The sequence below is a fragment of the Mauremys reevesii genome, linkage group 9 (assembly GCF_016161935.1).
Source record: "Mauremys reevesii isolate NIE-2019 linkage group 9, ASM1616193v1, whole genome shotgun sequence".
In the NCBI taxonomy this organism is placed as follows: domain Eukaryota; kingdom Metazoa; phylum Chordata; order Testudines; family Geoemydidae; genus Mauremys; species Mauremys reevesii.
This window is the reverse complement of record NC_052631.1, coordinates 67,346,637-67,366,934: the sequence shown is the minus strand read 5'-3', so window position 1 is coordinate 67,366,934 and position 20,298 is coordinate 67,346,637. Positions and strand designations below refer to the sequence as shown.

General features: G+C 42.8%; 1 long non-coding RNA gene across 3 annotated transcripts; it reads left to right on the top strand.

Annotated features, from left to right (window-relative positions):
• Window positions 1-5,038: 5,038 nt before the first annotated feature.
• Window positions 5,039-18,865, top strand: LOC120371372. Of its 3 annotated transcripts, XR_005584309.1 has the most exons (6): window positions 5,039-5,245; window positions 7,071-7,137; window positions 11,265-11,374; window positions 12,434-12,532; window positions 14,594-14,765; window positions 18,527-18,865. It is a non-coding gene; the product is annotated as an uncharacterized LOC120371372 (long non-coding RNA). The 3 variants fall into 3 exon arrangements; XR_005584308.1 differs by lacking the exon at window positions 12,434-12,532; XR_005584310.1 differs by lacking the exon at window positions 12,434-12,532 and having other exon boundaries at window positions 11,118-11,374.
• Window positions 18,866-20,298: the final 1,433 nt, after the last annotated feature.

The following is a 20,298-nucleotide window of genomic DNA, read 5'->3' as shown; positions in this document are numbered from 1 at the left end:
TCAACCTGTGGAACTCCTTGCCTGAGGAGATTGTGAAATCTAGGACTATAACAGGATTTAAAAGAGAACTAGGTAAATTCATGGAGGTTAAGTTCATTAATGGCTATAAGCCAGGATGGGTAAGGAATGGTGTCCCTAGCCTCAGTTTGTCAGAGGGTGGAGATGGATGGCAGAAGAGAGATGACTTGATCATCACCTGTTAGGTTCATTCCCTCTGGGACACCTGGCATTGGTCACTGTTGGTAGACAGGATACTGTGCTGGATGGACCTTTGGTCTGACCCAGTATGGCCATTCTTATGTTTTCCTCCCTGCTTCAGGAGCAGCCAGCATTTTGTGTTTCAGTTTAGATGCAGAATGTTAGAGGGAGTCCCTGAATGGTTTTTATCTTTTCTCTCATGGAGCTTTTCCCCTTCTCTATGTTGCTGAATCCTGAAATTATTAATGTGGATTGATATCAATTATATGATTAAGATATGCCTTGTGTCTGGGGAAAAACACAACATGATTTACTTGATCACTGATCTAGAGGAACTCCACATCCATGTGGAGAGAGGGAGAAGAATGCTGGTGTTCAAAATATTTTCAAGTGTGAGAATTGCCTAGGAAGGTTCCAGTTTCTTCAGCCCTTCACTTTCCTTTCCCCTATCCAATGGCTCTTGCTGCTATCAGACATTCCTATCATACACTAAAAGCATTATTAGTGCTGCTTCTGGTTCCAAGCTTTGGCTATCAAAGAAGCCTTCTTCCCACTGCCTTAGGACTGTCTCCATAAGGGTCACCAAGGCCTATTGAGTCTTGGCTTTTCTGTAGAGATTCCCGCGGTCTTCAGCTTAGTCATTTTACAATATTTGAGCAGATTTTAATCTTTTGAATCTTGTGCATATTAATTTTTGTATGACTTTCATATTATTTTCATTCTGGGTCAAATTGTGCAGTCTGGGCATATGCAGAGGGACAGAAGTAGGGGCTCAGTACATATCCGTTGAGAAGATGTGGCTATGAAACAAACTTCTAGAACTGGGTGAATCCAGAGTCTTACCATCTTTAGGAAAAATGGCAAGACTTTCCATATGAACTCTTCTCTCTAATGAATGTAAAGTTCTAAGTTCCTGGTTTCCCAATGTATAGGATGATTGTCTACTCTAAGAAAGCCTAGTCATAAAAACACTTTTCACACAAACATCACCTTCTGCTCCTTAGAACAAAAGACATTTAAGATTCTTATTTTAAAAAAAAACACTAAAAAACCTACCAGAGAGTGTAAGCTCTCGCCAGCCCAGGAAAGAACCAGCACCATGCCAGTGTGTACATCAAGCCTATGCTCAGCATCCGTTATTGTTCAGACACCCAGTTACACAAAAACAATGCAATTCCTCTGACCAACACTGGTTTGCAATCCCCAGACACCTTGCCCCTTGCTTCTCTCAGACCCTGGTAAGAAGGCAAGCCCCCTTTAAATTCCCTGGTGAATCTTGGAATAGGTGGGCAATTCTCAATCCTTTCCTGGCTGTTTCATTCTTTCACTTAGAGACTTGACTCTGAAAATGGGGAAAAGTGCTAGAGACATTACTAAGTCCCCTAGGGACTTCCCTACTACCACTGATTTTATGTGGAAGTCATTCAGATAATTACAGTAGTCGGCAACAGTATAAAGCGCTAAGATTTTTTTTCCTGTCTGCAATATACATATGCAATTGGATTTTTGCATTCTTTTTCAACTAAAGCATCTAAATGAAAACCTGAATAGAACCAGAAGCTGTAAGTCCCTTTACCTGTTCACTAACATAAAATCAAGATAGTGCCTAGAGTGTATCCTCCAAGTTTTTGCTAATATCCATATCAATTAATATCAAACTCACTGATTTTTCAAACACTCTCCATGTCACTACCAGATGTTAAAATGACAGGATTAAATAGTTTCAATTCTGTAGCATCCATAATCCTATTTTTAAAATGCTTATCCCTTTGTCTAGCTTTACATAGTATTTTTAAATAAAGGAATTACTGCATTGTGTTTTTGTTTTAACAGTGTCCTTGGAGAGGTCACCCTAATGGCTGACACTTAGCAGTAATATTTTATTATGTCACTGAATTGTACCAGTTCAGTAAATATCTGTACAGACAATCTATTCTAAACAAATACAGGGTCAAATAATTTGGTTTGGCAGAGTGGAATATACCCAGTCTTTGTTATTTTAGAGACTAGACAGTCAGTGTTAGCAAGAGAAAAATGCTATTGGATTTAAATTACATACTTTTTCAGCCTTTCCTCTACTGAAAATCCTGCTTGCTACAATTTCATGAAGAAGAAGAAGATTGAGTATAAGTATTAAGACTGAATTTTTATGATGACTGAAGGAAAAATATCCCTGTTAAGAAGAAATGATTGCAATAAAGAGGTCTGGCTCATTCATCTTCACCTAAATTGATCCATAAAACTATAAACTTTGACTTGGCTAATCCACCCAATTTCATTCTGTCTAGCATTGATACCAACAAATGATTGTTTAGTTTGCGCAGTCTCCCTTCTATCATCCCCTCCCCCCCAGTTGCATGTCTTATTTTTGCTGCCCTAGGTTCTCCTTGGTGATGAGAGGGGAATTTGCTTTGTAGGAAACTTGGGGTGGTTGACTGAATTTTCTGACTAACAGACATTGGGTGGGTAGCATCCTGGAAAAACTTTCCATTCCACCTCTTTTCTTCTGGCACTTATCTCACTGCATTGTAATGGTGTAAAAAACAGGTACTGGAATAATGCAGAAAGAAGAATTCGTGAAGTGGAAATGCAAATAGAAGGCAGTGTGGAGAGCTGCTTTCTACTCTCCCTCTACAAAAAATTTCAGGTTAGCATCTGAAAGGGAGAAAGCTAGCTTTCTCTCTCGAATAACAACTTGTAATTCTGAGATAGGAAATGAATTCTTCTAAGACGAAAACTAAATTATATAAAAAAATACTGTGTTAAAGCAGTTCCACAACAGTGACTCTTATTAACAAATGGCAGGTTTTGTCATATAAATTATGTTTTAAAATTAGATTTAAATAATGTAGTAATGCTTTCATATATCCCCTATTTTTTTCAAACAAATTGGTTAACTTCCTAATATTTCTGCAAGGTTCAATTCAATTATAGACATTCAATGCTATTTTCTAAAACTTAGTTTTCGCTTACATTTAATCAGCCTGTTTGTGCTTGTAGATTTGACTTTTTTCCAGTTGTTTCCAAAAAAGTATCTGATGAACATTAGTTACTACTGTACCCATCGAGACGTTTATTGATACTGTCAAGATCAACATAGTGCCCATAAAAGAGAGCACGATTAGACATTTTAGTATGTCCATTTATCTTAATATTTCTGCCAGTACCAGTAAACAATTTAAATAGCTCTTTCCTATGGACTATAGTAAGCTGAGGCGAAAAGCTCTGCAATTTTTTTATTAATCTGATTGAAATGTTAATACATTTTAGATAGTTATGCAGCAGTAAAGGCAGCATCAAAGTTGACTGATTGCTGTAAGAAAATGTAGAATTCAGCATAAACTCGATAGCACTATAGCCTTAAACAGAGGTGGGCAAACTATGGCCCACAAGCCACATCCAGCCTGTGGGACCATCCTGCCCGGCCCAGGAGGCTAGCCCCTGGCCCCTCCCCCGCTGTCCCCTCTTTCCTGCAGCCATGCTGCCACGCAGGCAGTGCTCTGGGCGGCAGGGTTGCGTAATCCTGCCGAGCAACGCAGCGGCATGTCTGGCTCCAGGCAGCACGGCTGCCAGACATGCTGCTCTGAGTGGCATGGTAAGGGGGGTGGATATGGGGCAGGGGTCCTGTGGGCAGTCAGGGGAAAGGGAGCAGGGGGCGGTTGGTTGGGGCGGAGGTTCTGGGGAGCGGTCAGGGAACGGGGAATGGGGGGGTGGATAAGCATGGGAGTCCCGGGAGGGCCTGTCAGGGGGCAGGGAATGGGGGGGTTGGATAGGCGTGGGGTCTCGGGAGGCCTGTCAAGGGGTGAGGGTGTGGATAGGGGTCAGAGCAGTCAGGGGACTGGGAGCAGGGAGGTTGGATGGGTCAGGGATTCTGAGGTGGGCAGTCGAGGGGTGGGAAGTGGGAGGGATCAGATAGGGGCAGGGGCCAGGCTGTTTGGGGAGACACAGCCTTCCCTACCCAGCCCTCCATACAGTTTTGCAACCCCAATGTGACCTTCGGGCCAAAAAGTTTGCCCACCCTGGCCTTAAAGCTACACAAGTCTCAGCACACTTACAGCTATCACTTTGGGCCCAATCTATGGCCTAAACTGGTGGCAGATTAGACATCCAGCATGAGCTTCCTTCTGCTGCCCAGCTTTGATTGCTGGGAGTAGGGACATTCCTGCACTTCTTTTTTCTCTCAGCTATCTTGGAGGGCACTAGTATGAGATAACTGTGGCAGGCCCCTCCGGGGAGAAAAAAAAAGCGGTGGAAGGGACAATGCCTGGTTTCCTCCTGCTCCTCACAACCCTCTGGCCAGGGGCAGCTCTAGCTTTTTTGCCGCCCCAAGCACAGCAGGCAGGCTACCTTTGGCAGTGTGCCTGCGGGAGGTCTCCGGTTCTGCGGATTCGGCGGTTTGCCTGCTGGAGGTCTGCTGGTCCCGCGGCTTCGGCGTACCTGCCCCAAATTGCCGCCCAATCCGCGGGACCAGCGGACCTCCAGCAGGCAAGCCACCGAAGGCAGCCTGACTGCCACCCTCGCAGGAGCGGCAGGGCCCCTCCCCACGGTTTGCAGCCCCAGGCACGCACTTGGAGTGCTGGTGCCCTGAGCCGCCGCTGCTTCTGGCAAACCACAGTATCTCTCCTAAATGGGTAAGGAAAAATATACCCCCCCACACACAATAATGAATAGATTGTAACTTGGACTTATATCTGTGAAACCCCCTTCCGTTGCTGAGCTGTAGGGAAAGGGACAGACACTGGAGCAGAATGAGCCTGCACAATACAAAAAGCGTGCTCAGTTGAGTGGAGTCAAGATTCCATGGCAGTTGGAAAAAACTTTCACTAGGGGGTGGGGGGGCTTGAGAGCAGTGTCTGAGGGGAAGGTCTCTGCTAACAATGGCTCTGAGAAAACAGGGTTTTAGTCGACATTTTGTGACCTGCTGCTTGGCTCCAGTCACTGTCCATGATTGCTCTTGATATGTCCAATGATGGATGGTAATTAGGAAGACTGGAGAGCTCCTCATTCCCATAGATAGTCACAAGGACTGAGGAAGAGTGGGGTTGGGGTAAGTTGGCTTTTCTGGATGATATTGTGTTTTCTTGGTGGATTCTGAGTTCATAGCTGGAATGTGTTAAATGTCATATGAGTTTCTTTAAACAATCTCTCATTTGAGGTTTTTTTAGTAGTTTGTATTTTGGTTTTTTTTTATTAGCCAGAGGTTTGGAAGGATTTGCTGCACAGCTGAGGTCCTAGATAGTTCAGTTATGAGCTGAACTTGGTGGAGTTGTGGGCAGAATTCTGAATCCCGGTTGTATTGTATGTACAATGGGCATAAGGGGGAGTAAGAACTACCAGTGCCTGTGCATGGGCTACTTGAATTTGGGGCTGGTTCCATAGCAGTAAGATTGCCATGTGCACTCACTATTGAATTGCTAACCCTAGACCCAGAGGACAGGATCTTGGCTTAGCCACCATCATCATGGTGAAAACAGCAGGTGACCAAGAAGCTGAGGTGGTGGTGGAATAATTTGCTGTGAGTACAGGCATCCCCTTTGACAGCAAGAGGGAATCAGAGAAAGGTAATTGTACCTCTGATGGTATATCTAGACTGCTGTCATATGGTGTGATTTGCAGTTCGAGGAGACAGACCTGAACTAGCTTTACTCTTGCTAGCTCAGGTACTAAAGCAGTGCAGCTGTGGCAGCACAGCCTTCAGTATGGACCATACTGAGGGTTCCAGGTGGGCTTGCTTGCCTTAAAACATGTACTATTTTGGCTTTACAGCTCCGGTTACTGGAGCTAGATTTGTCTAGCTTGCTCAGGTACTTCTTCTTGAACTGCAATCAAATTCTATGACTGCTATACAGACATACGCTTAGAGGCACACATTCCACATGAGCTGTTCCTGAGGAAGTACAGTTTTATGCCACCTCAAATGCATGAAATGTGGCAGAGCCAGTTTATTCCTAAATTGTATTCACTTTACATCAACTTTCTCAATCCTTTTCACACACGTGCAAGCAGGGGCGGCTCTAGGCACCAGCGGGCCAAGCGCCCGCTTGGGGCGGCATCCTGGGGAGGGCGTCATTTGGCTCCGGTGGAGCTCCCGCCGGCATGCCTGCGGCAGGTCCACCGGAGCCCGGGACGAGCGGACCTGCCGCAGTCATGCCTGCGGCGGGTCCCGTCTTCCCGCGGCTCGGTTGAGCTCCGCGGGCATGACTGCGGCAGGTCCGCTCGTCCGGGCTCCGGTGGACCTGCCGCAGGCATGCTGGCGGAGCTCCACGAGCAAATGACGCCCTCCCCAGGATGCCGGAGCCGCGGGAAGAGGGGACCCGCCGCGGGACTGGGGAAGGGCGGCGCAGCGCTCCGCGCTGCTTGGGGCAGCCTACTTTGTAGAGCCGCCCCTGCGTGCAAGACACACGTGCGTTCCTCACTGAGAACTTCCAGAACAAGAACATCTGAGTTAGAGTGCAACCAAGCAAAGGAACAACTTTCTCAGGGATACATCTAGTCCCACTGTCATCAATTGTCCACTGATTTTAAATAGGTAATTTGGTTCTAAAATGCTAACACTATTTTTTATTCACACAAACAGCTGGAGAGACTTATGTATCCTAACTCCTTAGACTTCAGCCACAATATTTTTTGAAAGAGCATAGTTAAGAGATGTTGCAAACCAAGAGCTAATTCTTCTTAAAAACTGAGCATGTAAGTCTGGGAGTTAGAATAAAAATGCCTTCTTAAACATAAAGTTCACTTCCATGATGCTTTAATTAGTGCTACTGTCAAGGCAGAAAGATGGACAATCTTTCCTGAAAGGATATCGTGCAGGCACTAAGGATATTCTCTGAGATTACTTTCTTCTAATGGCTTCAAACCTTCCCTCACAGATTACATAGGTAGATGGCATTTTATGAGCAAAGATGGAAAACTAATCCTGTTCTTGCTGCAAAGCCTGTAAGTATTTGGATATAAAAAAACTACTGTTTTTAGCACAAACTTATAGAGATATATTAAAAGCACTCAAAGGCTATCACTAATTCAGACTGTCTCAAATTGACAAACTTCTATTAAATCAATCCCAGCTTTTATTTTTTTAAATGGTTTGCATCCTTTGTGGCTGAGAAGGAAGTTTGAAAATGTGACCGGTGTATAACTGCCTGTGTGTGCCCACAGCCTGAAACAATATCTTAAGAGGTTTGAACTGGCCCCCGATATCTTAACTCTGAAATCTGCCACCCTGGAGGGGCTGCCAACACCCCAGCACAAGACTCTGGCACCTGCAAAGGCTCCCAAAGACATTCCATCATGGGTCTGCTGTGTTGGTGTCACCAGGCCCTTTTCCATGCTACAGCATAGTCTTCTCAACTTTAGTGTGACTTTATTTTTAATTTAACTGATGAGGGCTGGATGAAAAATCAAGCCCATCTGAATCAAACCCAGGTTTTCAATGATTTACCTTTCCTGGGAAGTAGTCATGTTAAACTGTGTTTTGTTTTGTTTTTAAATTATTGTGACAGTGAGTACTTTTCCCAGACCTGAGGAAAAGCTTGAAAGCTTGTCTCTCTCACCAACAGAAGTTGGTCCAATAAAAGATATTACCTCACTTTCTAATATCTGGGAACTGACACAGCTACAACAACATAGAAAGTAGTCTTCATGAGAGGATATGACAGAAGTGATAGTGAAAGGGTGTTACCCTCACTTCAGTGAGGAGAGAGGGGAGAGGACTGTGCTTTTTTTCTTAATCAGCTATAATTTTGTAAGGAATTGACTTTGGTTTCAGTTTGGCATTAGCAAGTGGTGGGGAGAATCAGTTTAGCATCCTCCCAAGTGGGAATATCTCCAGGAGATGCACACAGCTCTGTGTATTAGACAGAGAGAGACCAGATAAAAAGACTGTGTGGAAGATTTCTTACTGTATCCAGTATTGGAAATAAAGTAATAGTTGGGGGCGAGGAAGGTTGGTCAGGGAACTGCCTTCCAAACTAGCAGCATATGGCAGAAAAGGCAAGAGCTGCAATAAATGCTGCTTGTAAGGGAAATTGCTACATTTGCCACAGTAACAGTGCTGTAGAATCTGACAAAGAAACAAGTATTCAGGAATCATCTGTTAGTAACCATGAAAACGAGGGCAGTTCTTGCAGACACTGTCACATGGAAAAAAAACAGGCTGAAGAACTATAAACAAAATAATTATAAATGGTAATGGATTGAGCTGAAAAGGAGAAGTTGTTCACCCTTTCTTCCATGATACATCAGGGTAGGCCCAATTTTCCAGATCATTAATAAAGATGTTAAATAATAAGAAGAGGTAAACAGCATATTAAATTAAATTCACAGTGTTGCAGATACAAGTGGATACATAGAAATAATAGAAAAGATTTAGAAAAATGGTCAGGTAATAAAAGATTCCACCTGGGAAAATAAGCTAAGATACTGAGGGAGAAAAGAATTCAGAACACAGACTGTTAATGAGAGGCAGATGCTTAGAGAGGAGTTATGCTGATTCAGACCTGAGTGGTAATGGAGAACAAAGTTGTCTAGTGTGATGTGGAAATAGGAAAAAAAAAAGCATGTTTTGTGCTGCAGAGGCATTGTGTCATCAGCTAGAGCAGGGGTTGGCAACCTTCAGCACATGGCCCATCAAAGTAATCCACTGGTGGGCCATCAGACATTTTGTTTACATAGATCATCTGCCAGGCATGGCATGCCCCCCCAGCAGCTTACAGTGGCTGTGGTTTACTGTTCCCGGCCAAGGGAGCTGCGGGAAGCAGCGTGAGCCCCAGGGAAGCGCTGGCCACCACTTCCTGTGCCTCCCATTGGCTAGGAACCACAAACTGTGGCCACTGCTAGCTGTGGGAGGCTGTGCCGTGCCCACGGATGGGCAGGGCCGGCTCTACCATTTTTGCTGCTCCAAGCTGAAAAAAAAAAGCTGCTCAGATTGCTGTCCGAACTGTCGAAGCAAAAAAAAAAAAAAAAAAGCCACCTGGACTGAGCCGCCCCAAGAATGGACGGAATGCCGCCCCTTAGCATGTGCCACGGCAGGCACATGCTTCCTCCGCTGGTGCCTGGAGCCGGCCCTGCAGATGGGCAACATAAACAAAATGTCAAGTGGCCCACCAGCGGATTACCCTGATGGGCCGTGTGCCAAAGGTTGCTGACCCCTGAGCTAGAGAGTTGATAGGAGCGTATAAGATAATGATAGTACTGTATATGGAGCACTATGTGCTGCTGAGGGAACTTCCTGAAAGATCTATGAATTCAGAGAAGAGCAACAAACTTGATTAAAGAGTTGAGGGTTGAGTTTTGAGAAGATGAATATGTGTAGCCTGGTCAAACAAAAGAAGTGTGAGACTGTTTTAAAGCATCCCAAAGATGTTGGGCTAATAATAATAGTGATAGAAATTAAGAGCAACTTAGGTGTATTTTCTCAACAGCAAGAGTTATTGGACGTAGAATAGTTGCTCAGGGGAAGTGGTGCAAAAACTAAGCCAATGCTAAAATGTTCACAACAAAACCGAAGAAGTGAGCTGTAGCTCACGAAAGCTCATGCTTAAATAAATTTGTTAGTCTTTAAGGTGCCACAAGTACTCCTGTTTTTTTTGTGGATACAGACTAACACGGCTGCTACTCTGAAACACAACAAAACCTGTGATTCTACCAAAGAATGTTTTGAAAGGCTCTCTTCTGGGCTAAGTTTCAGTCCATTTTAAACCTGCATATTCTTTTCAGGTGTCCAGTAGAAAAACTCAAAGACTCTTTCCAATGCCCAACTCCTCATCTGTTATTTTATCTTAAAAAGTCTGGTGGGGGAACTGCTCTTCCTGAAAATGCTATGCAGTGCTGAATTAATGCACCCTCATCTTCAGGTCTGGGAATAACCTGGTTTGTCTGCCAACCGCCCCAAGTCCTGGAAAGGTTTTCTGGTTGTTGGGAGCCCTGCATACCTCTCATCCTCCAAACTACACTGTAGCAAGGGCCCAGGAAAGCTTTCTGGGACCTGTAAGTATTTTATTGTAGCCATGATCTTCCATCAGTGGGAACTAAGGAGACAGTATAGAGGGGCTGGGATGGAAAAAATTACCAATTCCCTCAGGAAAACTTCATAAACCAAAGACTGGGTGCTGTGGCTAAATCACAGCTGTTAATGTTTGTTTGAGCCTTGAGAGGAAACTGTTACCCAACAAATCTCATGAATTTAAGGTTTGTGAAGCCTACACAGGCTGCAATCTGGAGTTAGGCTACTGTAGTGGAAATGCCATCATTGGAATGGCTTAACATTTAGCTTGACAACACTCCAGCAAGACCAGTCCTGCACTGGCAGGGGAAGGGGTGGACTGACATCTGGCAATAGTCTGATTCCAGCACTAATTTCAACTATTTTGACTGCGTGTGAGAAAGATTCACCAAGGAAGATTCAGAGTACTGTAATCTAAACATTATCACAGCAATCAACAGTTATTTTGTTCTGCTAAAACAATTTAGTGATTCTTCTGTGTCCTTTGCCTTCTAATCCTCCACAGATTTCTAGGCTCCATGCACGAGCCTGTGGGACACCACCATAGGTTTTTCCGGCATAAGTCTCTGTTCAAATCAGTCACACACTTCCATTGTAACTGCAAGCCAGGCAGTTCACTGATAGCACTATTGATCATACATGAGGAGTCTGTTTATTCTGGTAGGCATTCCTCCCCCCAACCCCCTTTATGGAACTCCTCTAGGTGCCAGTGATAAATCTTCACTTTCTGGAGGGAGATCTCAGCAAAGATGGGATTTTTAAAATTAATGAAGAGAATGTAGTGCTGCTGAGAGTATTGGTTTGATGGGCCTGGAAAACTGTCTTTAGTGTATTCTTAGAGCATGTACGGGAAAGGGACAGCAGGACAAGGTTTTTCCATATCAGCCTGCCACTGAGTCTCACTCTTGATTTTTAGGTGTGACAAGGCAATTCATTCTCTGTACCAATTCATTCCTTAATCATCTTCTGAGAATACCTTTAACAATGCCAACTTTGTTGAAGATTTGTGATGTGGACATAACCAGTTGGAACTGGACTGAAACCATCAATTCATTTTGCACAGGATACAAAGCAGCCATTGGGTAGCCATGACTTTTCAGCCTTTACTGAAGGGGCAGAAATGAGCTAGCTGTCTTTACACGAAAGGCACTATCATCTGTCTGAGCCATCACAGTAAGTGGCCATTTAGAACACTGTTGTAGATGCATCATGGTAACTGAGCAAAGAATGTTAGTGACTGAAAATGTGGGGCAAGTGAGTTATCAAAATTAATTGGTTTGAGTAGACCCTTTTAAAGGAGAAATCTAAGGGCCATGACAGAGACCTTGAAATGGGATTATACTTATAAATAGACCCAAGTAGCTATTTTCTTAATATGTGTTCAATACACTTATTAAGCACTGACTAATTTTTATAGCCCTAATTTAAAGTGAAGTAAGTGGTTATGTCATGCTTGGCAGAGGCTAATATGCTTTGTGAGATTTGGATGTATTTCTTTGATATATGAATATATGTTAATATCCCATTGTCTATCATTTACAAAAAATTCAGCCATCATTTACAACATTTTTGTCCAACAGCAAAACCTGAAGCAAAATATCTTCAGGTTTGCCTGTTCATACAATAGACTCAGAAGGAATACAAAAATGTGTGTATGAAAAGGCATTTATAGTGGGAGAAATTAGAGGCAAGGAACTCATTTCCCCACTGCCGCCGCCACCCCCTCCTCCTTCCTTCCATCACAGTGTCCTTCCTAATGATGGAGGGCTGTATGCAGTTTCTCTGAACCCTCGCCATACCGCTTTGTCTGTCTATCAAGGAAAGAAAGGCAGAGATCAGTGCTAAGCAGTTCCCCCCATCCCATAGATACTATTTACATTCCTAGCACTGTAAGCTCAGGTTGAGACCCAAACTTCAGTCACTGTTAGCAGTGCAACATAATGCCTACTGTTGTAGAGCTAGCTCACTTCCCACCCCTTCTCTCCCCCAATGCCCGAGAGCCTGAGCTCCAACCGGAGATGCAATGTCAAAACAGCATCTACACAGCTATTTTTAGCACACTAGTGCAAGCCCTGCTAACACAAGCCTCCTGCTCCCTCCCAGATGCTGTGTAGACATATTCTCAAAGACTGTTCAGCAGGAAAATCTGTTGCAATGCTTGAATGTACTTTAAAGATGCCAGAGAGGATTCCTTCTGTTGTGTTTAATAACACTGGCATTTTCTTACCCCAGGAACTTTTTTCCTGCCTGAATCAGGTGACATTGGATTAAGCTGCATCTCTATCATAATGTATTCACTTCAGCACACAACAGTGAGTTATGTTAGAGATGGTAAGAAACAGACCTTTTGTTTCCCCTGCAAGAAGTAGTGTGGTTTCTAGACTATAATTGGATAGTTTGAGATGTTGACATTTTTCCTATTTTGACAGCCAAATCAATATTATTGAAAGCAGTTTGTAGACATTCGTGACAGCCTAAGGATTAATACCTCTAGTCAATCTCAAAATGGCTGCCATTTATAGTATTTATAGATAATATAGCGATGGTATTTTTGGGTGAATCAGAAATGTTTTAAGTTGATAGTAAAATAATTGCTGCCAATAACTCAGTCATTAAAGGGTAACCAAATACCTGCAGTTAGCAGGAGTTGGGAAGTGGATTAATTAGATATCCAGTATCTGGTGCTGGAGAGGACACATCAGAATTGTGTGTTTGAACACAGTACAAGAAATCCCACATAACCTCAGAACTCAAAGGACAGGGGGAACTTCAGAACTCAGAGTAGCTGAGATTTGTTTACTCACTAGTGATCGATGGGTGAGCCTCCAGAGCTTCACAATTAAGCAGTATCAAACAGCTTAATTGAAGTATCTGAACTTCCAAACTCTACAATATTGCACTGAATCTCCCTGAAACCTCTCATGGTATATTTTGCATTTCTACTTCCAAACATGGAGGTGGAAAGATGTGCAAAAATAAAACTAATGTAAATTTCATATAGAAGAACAATTTCAGCTTAGAGTTAGAGTTTAAGCCAGAGGTCTGGAGTGTGCTGCTGATATTCAAATGGCTTTGCCAACCTCCAACAGCAACCCACCTCATACCGACTTTTCATTGGAACAACAAGAATGGTCTGAGAAAAGAGTTACTGTAGATAGCCAATTGCAAGATGTTTTCAGAACTAGATGCAGCATACACCACTATCAAAGGAAGGGTTGTACTTTTGTTTTAAAAAATGTCTAGCAGCTTATGACACCAACTTTCAGGGGAGAAGAGCATGACCAATAGCTTTTAGTTTTGCTACTATTTTTGGTTCTTGGTTTTCAGTTTAGTGTCAGGTGGTGAAAGCAGTGCTGAAATTGGGAAATCAAGCTCATCCAGCATTTAACAATGTTGTCTCCAACGGTGTGTAATTTTGGATATAAAAAATTGATGCACAAACAAAAACTGCTTTTTATTCTATCCAATATTTACAATGTTTCATGCTTCAGAACTTTGGGTGAGAGGGTAGAGCTAAATTTTTAAGTCTTTTATTTCAGTGTGTAAAAGGAAGGGGAATAACAGTGACCCCAAATAATTTTTTTGGATTCTTTGCTTCACAGCAATACGTCCTTGTGTGCTTGTCAAAGTCTGACATACTGTGGCTTACTCAGATTTGCAGCAACAAGTTACTTTGGTCTTGCTTGCTTTAAATTAGAAAATCTTATGAAACAGTTCAATTGCCATACATTAAAGGAAGTCCTTATAGTAAACATAACCTTTCTTTGTAAGTAGTAATAAAATGCTCAGCAGTTCTAGTTCAGTTAGTTTATTCATGTATCTAAATCTTTTCAAATACTTATGCATTTTTGGTAACTCAACTCTATGCCTTTATGTATAACGTATTCCAGACTGTCAGAAAATCCCATAAAAGATCTTAAGAATCTAAGCTCATGACATTAACTTAGTCAAAGATGAAAATACAGCTTCATGATGCCTCCCCACTCCACCACCTGCTTTTATCTATACAAAAATTGGAAGCAGTGTAGCATCCACAACAGGAGAAATGATGTCACTTTATCTCTGGAAAGTGCACAGCTGACTGAATAACCTGCACAGATAATATGCTAATAAAATGGGCTTGGACTGTATAACATTGGATTGGCTATAAACTGGTTCCTGAAGGGAAAGAGCTTGGTATTCGAGTCTGCTATTTGAGATTTTTTTTTTCATTTAACAAGTAATTCATTGTAATTAAAATAAAAATGAAATAGCTTTCACAATACTCTAAGAATGTTTATCAAGGCCTATCTGAAGACCAAGGTAATTTTGTATCCAATAACGTATTTATGCAAATGTCTCTTCTTTCCCAAAGCAGAAAAAGATACATCTTTTTATTACATTTTCTAACAGGAAGGAAGCCTTTTGGAATAGAAATTTGTAGGTAGTGAAGAATCTGTGGATTCAGAGAACAGATAATGTAAATTATACTGTGATTAACAGCTGGCTTAAAGGTTAAGGGAGCTCTTGGCAAAAGGAATCATTATGATCATCTATTCACTCCTCTTCAACATCTGACCCAGAGGTATGCAGGCTGTCCTTGCGATGGCTTTATCCTAGTTGCAAAAAGCCAAATATTCACATTGTGTCTCCCAGATGTGAGCAAGGGAGCATGCTGTCTAGGCCTATTTGTATTTGCCTCTATTGGAGATACAAACTCTTACACTATTTGAAAGTACCGCATTTTTCTCTTACACTATTTCTAATACAAGCTGTTGCAATAACAAAGGAAAAAATAGAAATTTAAGAGCAGTGACAGGTCAGTTATGTTAGCACCTCATCACCAGCTAATCAGAGACAATCTGTTCCTCAATGGCCTGTTCAACACTGTACCCTTGCCAGTTTATTTTTAAAATAAGAGCAGAAGACCACCACATCACTTACCCTGCCTATATCCATTTGCTGCTTTACCACCTCAGTCTAGTACTCATTGCCAGAAAATGTAACCACAGCAGTTGCTGAAACTGATGGAGATGTGCACCCCGCTGTTCTTCCCAGGGAGACCTGTTGCAATGCATGGGCATTCCTTGGGAGCATGGGTAGTGCTCCAGTCCCATATAGTTGGCCAGGAGGTGTACACTCAAGACACATTCCTTCCTAGAGGTGGATGGGGAGCTTATAGCGAAAGTGCTGGAAAATGCTGATTTGCCAAAAGCTAAACTTTTTGTGGGACTGTATGAGTTTTGATGAAATTTTAGTCAGGAAAAGTTTCAGGAACGAATTTCTGGTCAAAGTTAGAAAGAAAGATCCACGACACCCCTGAGTAGCCAATAACCCAGTGGCCAGGACATTCCCTGAGGATGAGACACAGGTTCAAGTCCCTGCTCCATCTGATTCAGACCAGGAACTTGAACCTCTCACACCCTAGAGGAGTGCCCTAACCACCAGGCTATTGGCTGTTCTCGATGGGGGTCAGGAGGTGTGTCTGGTTTTTCACTGGGAAAAGGGGGGGAATCTAAAAGGTTTGTTTCATCCCAATCAGGAATGGGGCATTTTTCATAATCTCCAAAGTTTTCACAGAATGGGAAAGCCATTTCCTGGCCAGCTCTATGCCTTTCCCAGACAATCTGTATTTGGATATGAATCAACAGTGTGCCCTTGTTGCCAAGAAGGCTAACTGCATATTGGGTTGCATTAGTAGGAGCTTTGCCAGAAGATTGAGGGAAGTGATTATTCCCCTCTATTTATTCCCCTCTACTGGTGAGGCCACATCTGTAGTATTGCATCCAGTCCCACCCCCCAATACAGAAAGGATGGGAGAGATTCCAGCGGACAGCAACAAAAATAAGTAGGGGGCTGGGAAATATGACTTACGAGGAGAGGCTGAGGGAACTGGGCTTATTAAGTCTGCAGAAGAGAAGGGTGGGTGTGTGATAGCAGCCTTCAACTACCTGAAGGGGGTTCCAAAGAGGATGGAGCTAGGTTGTTCTCATTGGTGACAGATGACAGAACAAGGAGCAATGGTCTCAAGTTGCAGTGGGGGAGGTCTAGGTTGGATATTAGGAAAAACTATTTTACTAGGAGGGTGGTGAAGCACTGGAATAGGTTACCTAGTGAATCCTTAGAGGTTTTTAAGGCTTGGCTTGACAGAGCCCTGGCTAGAATGATGTAGTTGAGGTTGGTTCTGCTTTGAGCAGGGGGTTGAACTAGATGACCTCTTGAGGTCTCTTCCAACCCTAATCTTCTGTGAGCCATCCAGCTGTTCTGTCTTTTAGGAAAGGACCAGCTATTATTGTAGACTTCTGGGAGCAGAGTCCACTCTATTCCCTCCTGCTGTAGCTCTAGACCGCAACCATTTCTTCCTTGCATGGGTTCTCCTGCTGGTTCTGTGGCTCTGCAAAGCTGGAGAAGTATTGCTGGGGCAGCATATTTCCCCACACATTGTTAATGCTGGTAGGCAGCTGGGAAAGACAGGCACAGGAGGCGCACCTGAGAGTTATGTGGGGAAAGGAAAGATAAAACAGAACTATTTGAGAGAAGAAAGGCTGGGCTGAGAGACAGTTTGTGGAAGAGGATGAGGGACAGAATGAGATGAGTTTGGGGAAAGGGATGGGAAAGAGTGGGTGTGGTCTGTGGAGATAAAGGCTGGGGCTTGGGGAAGAGTCTGCATCAGAGGAGTTTGGGGAAGTAGAGGAATGAGGCTGCATCTCACATGTAAAGAAGCCTGCAGGGGAAACGAGGACAGAGTGGGGGAGTTAGACATGGTAATAGTAGACAAGATCCAATTAGACTACAACACAGGAAAAGCAGAAGTTGGCCTAAAGCAGCTGGAAAGCAAGCTCCATCATGCCACCCTCGGCAATACCACAGCGCTGAGGGCCCCTAGTAAATGCAGACCTAGTTCTGCATCCTCCTGCCCTCCAGAAGAGCCCTGCTTCTGGCAGTGTTCTGGGACATTCTGGATCTAGTAGGTGGGTCTGAGACAGCATCTTGTCTTGGCTATTCTCTGGACTCCACCAGGCCTATAGCCCCAGGAAATGACTGACAGAAGCCCTCTTCCATCTCGTTGCAGGGCTGTACATCAGTACACCTGTAAATCCAGCTTGAGAGCTGTGTATAAAGCATTTCCAAAGGCTAGTCTAATAAATGTAGTTGGCCTATGAACATCAGTCTTTTTCCTTGAGAAGCAGTTTGCCCTGCACCAGCACCCTGTCTCACCTCAGGTATCCATGTGAGATGGCTTACAACTATCCCTTTTTAGTTTGAGGAGCCAACTACTGGGGAAAAATTGTTGGCCTCTGACTCTGTACCAGTAGCATCATTCTAACTTGTAAGTATAGCTATCTCCTGTGACAGAAATTCCTAGACCACTGCTTGCAGTTTGGATAGCCAGTGTCTATTTCAGTTTTATTGCCACAGAGTGAAGTGGAGGAAAATAGTCCACCATAACCACAAATCAATGGAAAAATCCCTGATCAATTACCATGAGGTTCATTCAGCTATCTGAAGTATTTCTGTGCAGTCTGGCAAATCTCGCCAGCAGGACACAATCTATTAGGGTCTGAAAACAGGAAAACAAATAAGGATGGGATAGATGCCATACTCTACCATCTCACACAGTTCTACTAATGCTTAGCTCTCAGTGTTTGTAGAGTGCTTTAAGATCTACAGGGAACAAAGAGGCTAAGTATAACTATTTAGGAGAAGTATTCCTGAACCAGAGCCCCTACATGAGGAAAAAAGTCCATGCCCTCCACAGCCACTATACATTTGTCAATTTTTCTTCCCTTTCTTTGTTTGTTCAATTCTCCAAACAAATCACTTATACGACCATAGATAGCAAACTTTTCCTCTGAATCTGTCACAATATGCAACAGAGCAATGTCTTTTTTACAGCTGGTCAAAACACTGAAGTTTCATTTAAATCTTGTCAACATTCTGACAAAGAAAATGGAGAAAAATTGTGAAGATTATTGGTATGGCATTATATGGCTGAGTTTGAAGATGTTGGCCTTGACCTTCCTGTGACTTAATTTCTCCAGCTGTAATTTGGAAATAAATATTTAACTGGGAGGGCTTCAATGGATGAGATCACTGGTCAGGTGTGAAGTACTATTGCTATTAGAATTGGATCATAGTGGGAAGCCTTCCAAAGTGCTGGATGTGGGGAGGGATAAGAAAGCAGAAAATTCAAAAACACTCTAAAGAAAGAGGGCATATTGTGTAAAAAAGCAAATGATTCTTCTGAAGACTGCAAAGGGGAATGTTAGGGTATATATAACGAGTTGGAATTACTGGGGAATTAAAACAGCTGAGGATGACTACTACTGTGTGTTGATTTATTAGAGGTTGCAGAATTTGAATCCAGTTTTACACTGAAGCATTGGACTCTGCAAATTGTGAAAGTGAAAGCAGGAGCCTGCTGCTCACACCTGAATTTGGGGCATGAAAATGGCTTTGCACACCTCTGATGGAAGAAAAGAAGACCGTTTTAAGCACTTTACTTACCTCATTCGGCCGCAGTCTGACAACAAAGACTGATACAGCTTGCAACAACTTGCACCAAGTAGGCAGATGTAACTACCCTAGAACAGCATTAAAGTATGTTAGTTGCAACTGCTCTGTGGATAAATTATGGATTTCAGTCCCAAGGGATGTCAAGTTTGCATCTTTCACTAGTGCTAACCTTACTGTAAAACGAATAAAGGCAAAGTGAATCCTTGTGTGAAATTGTGATGTGGCACGGGTTGTGGCCATCATGTATTCTCACATTCTGGTTAAGTGAGTTGAAAATAGTGTAATGGGAAGTGCTGACACAGATGATGATGTCTGTTTTTTCTATCCTAACATGCTTGAGATTTCCATGTACATCCAGACAGGAATACACCCTTTACTGTAACAAATTCCTAAGTCTAAATGACTATGTAATCACATACGCTCTGTACCTTTGTGTAATCACATACACAAAGGTACAGAGTTTCTTACAGGAAGAATATTTATAAGAGGAGGTTTAGAAAAGACTCAATTCTTGGGGATTCAGATCCAGTACATAAGTGATATTGGATTATACTTAAGTTAACTTTTCTGTCTTGTTTATACTATAATACATAGACAAGGGAAGACTGTAAGGGAAGGAGGAAGATGTTAAGAGCTTATGAGTGGCAGAATTAATTAATGGGTAGGGGACAGGATAGGAATTCTAAGACAGGTTCTAGTCATGGCTGTGCCAGTGACTTGCCAATTTGGACAAGTTACTTAACCTTTCTCATCTCATTTTCTCACCACTGTAAAAAACTGTAAGTGATTATTCCCGTAATTTGTAAAGCACACTGAGATGTTTGGGTAAAAGTAGTATTTTAGGGCAGGTCTACACTAAGGGCGGGGGTCGAACTAGAGTACGCAAGTTCAGCTACGTGAATAGCGTAGCTGAACTCGAAGTACCCTAGTTCAAACTACTCACCCGTCCAGACGCCGCGGGATCGAAGTCCGCAGCTGCAAGGTCGACTCCGCCACCGCCGTTTGCAGTGGTGGAGTACCGGAGTCGACCGGAGCGGAGAGTCTGGAAATGTATTCACACATTGTTTTAGGGCCACTTAAACTGATACCATAGTGGTTTGCACAGTGACAATAGCTGAGTAGAACTGGGTGAAATTTTTTATTGGAATAACTTATTCACTGAAAAAAGCAGATTTGGGTTGATTATGGTGAATTTTCAGTTGAAAAAATTCAGAAATGTCTAAGCTGTTTGTTTCAGCAAGATGTTTGGTTTTGGAATTTACTTCAGTTTTATTGAACAAACATTTAAAAGGTTTAAATCACTGCAAAACCCGAAAACTGACCAGAAACTAAGTGGTTCATGAAAATGTTTGTTTATTTTTGGACCAAAAACAATTTGAAGAGGCTCTTTTGTTTTGCCCATTACATTTATTTTTTTATTTCAAATGGACCTGAAATGAAAGTTGTTCTTATTTCCCTCCCTCCCCTTTCATTTTTCAGCCACTGAATGGAAAAGTTTCTTGCTCAGCTCTATAGTTGAGTTCCTGTGTGCTCAGAAAGCAGACCTAACTTCTGTGTCAAGGTTCTCTAGATTTTGTTGCACTCCAGTACAGCAGGCAAAT